This window comes from Oncorhynchus tshawytscha, linkage group LG25 (assembly GCF_018296145.1).
Source record: "Oncorhynchus tshawytscha isolate Ot180627B linkage group LG25, Otsh_v2.0, whole genome shotgun sequence".
NCBI classification, from domain to species: Eukaryota; Metazoa; Chordata; class Actinopteri; order Salmoniformes; family Salmonidae; genus Oncorhynchus; species Oncorhynchus tshawytscha.
Window position 1 is genome coordinate 44,672,700 of NC_056453.1, and position 5,950 is coordinate 44,678,649.

A 5,950-nucleotide genomic window follows, 5' to 3' on the forward strand; every position below is an offset into this window, starting at 1 on the left:
ACCAGTATCACTACTTGCACACCAGTATCACTACTTGCACACCAGTATCACTACTTGCACACCAGTATCACTACTTGCACACCAGTATCACTACTTGCACACCAGTATCACTATCACAGTATCACTACTTGCACACCAGTATCACTACTTGCACACCAGTATCACTACTTGCACACCAGTATCACTACTTGCACACCAGTATCACTACTTACTTGCACACCAGCACACCAGTATCACTACTTGCACACCAGTATCACACCAGTATCACTACTTGCACACCAGTATCACTACTTGCACACCAGTATCACTACTTGCACACCAGTATCACTACTTGCACACCAGTATCACTACTTGCACACCAGTATCACTACTTGCACACCAGTATCACTACTTGCACACCAGTATCACTACTTGCACACAGTATCACTACTTGCACACATTCAGTATCACTACTTATCACACCATCATCAGTATCACTTTTTCATTTATTCACTATTTTACTTTTCACCTTTTATTTGCACACCAGTATCACAGGTAGACCAGATCACCTTTATTTAACCAGGTATCACTAGACCAGACTTCACCTCACTTGCACACCAGTATCATTTGCACACCAGGTAGGCACCAGTTGCACACCAGTATCACTACTTGCACACCAGTTCTCACTTTGCACACCAATTGCGACCTGCACACCACCATCATCTTTTTTATTTATTTATTTTATTTTACCTTTATTTAACCAGGTAGGCAAGTTGAGAACAAGTTCTCATTTACAATTGCGACCTGGCCAAGATAAAGCAAAGCAGTTACAGATATGGACACAGAGTTACACATGGAGTAAAACAAACATACAGTCAATAATACAGTATAAACAAGTCTATATACAATGTGAGCAAATGAGGTGAGAAGGGAGGTAAAGGCAAAAAAGGCCATGGTGGCAAAGTAAATACAATATAGCAAGTAAAACACTGGAATGGTAGTTTTGCAATGGAAGAATGTGCAAAGTAGAAATAAAAATAATGGGGTGCAAAGGAGCAAAATAAATAAAAATTAAATACAGTTGGGAAAGAGGTAGTTGTTTGGGCTAAATTATAGGTGGGCTATGTACAGGTGCAGTAATCTGTGAGCTGCTCTGACAGTTGGTGCTTAAAGCTAGTGAGGGAGATAAGTGTTTCCTCATCTATCACTTCAGTGTTAATCTGCTAAATTGTCATTTCTTTGCTACTATGGCCTATTAATTGCCTTACCATTGTTTACATTTATTTAACCAGGTAGGCCAGTTTCGAAGATACAACAAAGCAGTGTGACACAGACAACACAGGAGTTGTTGAGGAAAATGGACAATTAAATCAATTTTAATCCCACGTTGGGATGTGGGAAAAGTGGAGGGAAACTTTCTGAACCGATCACCTTTATCAGGTTGAGAAGATAAAACAAAGCAGTAACACACTAATTTGAATCATTAGATTATTATAATACAGTGCCTTGCGAAAGTATTCGGCCCCCTTGAACTTTGCACGCCCAATTTTTCAGTTTTTGATTTGTTAAAAAAGTTTGAAATATCCAATAAATGTCGTTCCACTTCATGATTGTGTCCCACTTGTTGATTCTTCACAAAAAAATACAGTTTTATATCTTTATGTTTGAAGCCTGAAATGTGGCAAAAGGTCGCAAAGTTCAAGGGGGCCGAATACTTTCGCAAGGCACTGTACGTGTGTGTAAGTGTTAGACTCATTCGATGATTATATCATAATACTGTGTGTGGTTTTAGTCAGAATCAACGTTTCGGGAACAATGTGTCTAGTGTTTTGAGAACAGACTGTCTGAGCCAGATCCGGGGAGACTTTGGCTGGGACACTGAGAACTTCTTAGGGGAGGAAGACACTATTCTTCTCACGTACTCCCCTAGGCTCTGTTGCCGGGCGGATTTGATGGTTGGTGTGGAAGTGTGTGTGTCGCTATAAATTGAAGGTCCTGTACTTGTACACGTCAGAACGTTCCTGTGAATAAACATTTAACTTTGGTAGACTGGGTCTGTTTTCCTTTCTATCAGTATCTTACAAATCCTGATATAACAGACTGAGGGTAACCTAATTTAATTGGTAAATGAACAGGAGTATAGAATTCTCCTGACACACAGATTACCTTATAAGGATGTCGTCGTTTTTAATGGCAGCCTGCAGGACCCCGGTCGGCCTTCAACTTGAGCTACTCAATGAGAGGGCAGCGCTGAGCTAGCCTGCAACGTCACGACACGCATAGACAGCACTTCCTGATCTTCAAACTGACCCCTATGCTGTTTACTGTCTGCATCAGACCGCTGAGTCTAACTTTATTAAAGCAACGCTAAGTTATCCTGATCTGCTTCCTTTGGCTAAAGGGCGAACGTGATTGATTGTTGACTTAATAATGACATCCCGCCTTACATCGACTCCTAGGACATCCCGCCTTACATCGACTCCTAGGACATCCCGCCTTACCTCGACTCCTAGGACATCCCGCCTTACCTCGACTCCTAGGACATCCCGCCTTACCTCGACTCCTAGGACATTCCGCCTTACCTCGACTCCTAGGACTTAATATTGACACCCCACCTTACATTGACACCCCACCTAACACAGACTCCTAGGACATCCCACCTAACACAGACTGCTAGGACAACCCACCTTACATAGATGGGTACATCATCAACACATTTCCTAATGAAGACTGACTGACGATGTATATCCCTCAATGTTGATGGATGAGTCCTGGATGGATGAATCTTTAAACATATTCCAATCAGAATTCTCAAAACAGTCCTGCAGCATTGAGTCTGCCTCACAGTGGTGGAAAATGACATAATTAGTCATGCTATCCCGTATTTAACTGCTTAAAGATGTCTCTTGTTTATATGCTAGTGTTTTTTTCTAACCTGATACAAACTGGACATGGTGCGACTTTGTCATAGGACTGGGCGTACAGCTAAGATCTGTTTAGGTACGACTGCAGCATGTGACATCCTGTGAGTTTACAGGAAGTCAGCTGTATGAACCTTGCAGGAAGGAGTATACTGTGAACTGTGTCAAAACACAGTTATACGGTTGAGACCTCGGGCTATCTTAATCTGCAGACAAACCAAATCGCTTTTTACACTGTTCTGTTTCCGCCGTTTCCACACAGCTGATAAACCACGTTGACAAAAGAGGTTGTACTTTTTCAATAGAAACTATGTTCTTAACTTCTCTGTCTGTCTGTCTGTCTGCTTAAGCCTTGTAGTTGGAGGTACCAACCCATGACTTGGTCGGTGACCATCTGAAAGTGTTTTGTAAGATAAGACTGGATTCACAAGTTTTCATGTAATTTCTTACACATCCAAGCAGGACTCAAGATATTTTTTCAAACTAATATAGTCATGAATTTTTGGGTTGACAATTATAAAAAAGACTATAGTTGGTGCAAAATAGGACTCTAGAATTTCCAGATTTTTGTTTCGTTTTGTTCCAACAATTATTAATTACATGTTTATGCACTAATATCATAGGCCAATTAATTTGGGGTTTAACAGGAAGTGGAAACTCAAAACACATTAACTAGCTATACTACCCACGACTAGTAGAATTCATCCAACTGTAATGTCCAACAAAAAACAAAAGATTGCAGTTGAAGATGACTAGTGAAATCTATGGCATCACAATGGCCGGTGTGCCGCGCGATCTCAAAGCCATATCAAATATCTTCGTAGTAAAATAGTTGCTATTGAGCTGAATATTGAGAAATAAAAAAGCACACCAACAGAAAGCTGAGACCCTCCTCTCCTCGACAGGGGCGAGCTGCGTTTCTCACGCAATTCCATTTTGAAATGTTATACAAATCAGAACTAATTTCTCTCAGGGGCATGTGGGGAGAAGAGGCCCATTACAACGGCACGGCAGACACTTCAGGATAATGAACGTTGTAGCCGACCCCCCCCCCCCTTATCTGGTCACAGATAAAAAAGTAAGGGCGTGGATCAGAAAACCAGTCAGTATCTGGTTCCACCATTTGCCTCATGCAGCGTGACACATCTCCTTGCATAGAGTTGATCAGGCTGTTGATTGTGGTCTGTGGAATGTTGTCCCACTCCTCTTCAATGGCTGTGTGAAGTTGATGGATATTGGCGGGAACTGGAACACTGTCAAACACGTCGATCCAGAGCATCCCAAACGTGCTCAATGGGTGACATGTCTGGTGAATATGAAGGCCATGGAAAAAGTGGGACATGTTCAGCTTCCAGGAATTGTGTACAGATCCTTGCGACATGGGGCTGTTCATTATCATGCTGAAACATGAGGTGATGGTGGCGGATGAATGGCACGACAATGGGCCTCAGGATCTCATCACGGTATCTCTGTGCATTCAAATTCCCATTGATAAAATGCAATTGTGTTAATTGTCCATAGCTTATACCTGCCCCATACCATAACCCCACCACCATGGGGCACTCTGTTTACAACATTGACATCAGCAAACCGCTCAGCAGCACGCCATACTGTCTGCCATCTGCCCGGTACAGTTGAAACTGGGATTCATCAGTGAAGAGCACACTTCTCCAGCGAGGCCAGTGCCCATCGAAGGTCAACATTTACCCACTGAAGTCAGTTACGACACCGAACTGCAGTCAGGTCAAGACCCTGATGAGGACGACAGACGCAGACGAGCTTCCCTCAGACGGTTTCTGACAGTTTGTGCAGATATTATTTGGTTGTGCAAACCCAGTTTTCCTCAGGTGTCCTGGTGGCTGGTCTCAGATGATCCCGCAGCTGAAGAAGCCGGATGTGGAGGTCCTGGGCTGGCGTGGTTACACTGGTTACCCAAGGGCTGCGGTTGTGAAGTCTGTTGGACGTCTGACAAATTCTCAAAAAACAACGGAGGCTGCAGGAAGTATTGCACACTCCCTCAACCTGTTTAACTGCCCATTTTAGAGGGGACTTTTGTCCCCAAGTTATGGGTCCTGGTCAAACCAAGGTGCTATTGGGGAGCAAACAAAGCAGAGAACAGAGACAGAGAACAGAGACAGAGAACAAAAGCAGAGAACAGAGACAGAGAACAGAGGCAGAGAACCGAGACAGAGAACAGAGGCAGAGAACCGAGAATAGAGGCAACTCAGGGTTATTTACATGTTGGTTGTATTTTTAAACAAGCTTCTTTTATTTCATTTCATTGAGCTCCAAAGAGTTGCTCGACTTCACAAGTCAAAAGGAAATGACTGCTAAGGAGGAAGGAAATTGGGACAAACGTATTTTATTCCAATAATAAACAAGACTCAATAAGTGGTTACATTCGAGTAGAAACAGGAAATTTAAATTCACAAAATTATAACCTCGAGGTTAGCTGTTCCGGCTGTCAATCAAAGCTGCTGGGCCAAGAGAAGTACCTCAGCAGCCAATGATGAACCACCTACCAGACCGACAGGGGGCAGTCTACCAGACCGACAGGGGGCAGTCTACCAGAGACAGGGGGCAGTCTACCAGAGGGGGCAGTCTACCAGACCGACAGGGGGCAGTCTACCAGACCGACAGGGGCAGTCTACCAGACCGACAGGGGCAGTCTACCAGACCGACAGGGGGCAGTCTACCAGACCGACAGGGGGCAGTCTAGTCTACCAGACCGACAGGGGGCAGGGACAGGGGCAGTCTACCAGACCGACAGGGGGCAGTCTACCAGACCGACAGGGGGCAGTCTACCAGACCGACAGGGGGCAGTCTCACATCAGCAGGAATTAACCCCATGCTGACATCTGAAATGGCACTCTATTCCGTATATAGTGCACTACTTTAGATCAGGGCCCTATAGAACCCTATTCCCTATATAGTGGACTACTTTAGACCAGAGCCCTGTTCCCTATATAGTGCACTACTTTAGGGTGCCATTTCAGATACACCCAGATCCTGTTCAGTAGAGGGTGGGGGGGGGTGAAGAGAATGTTTTA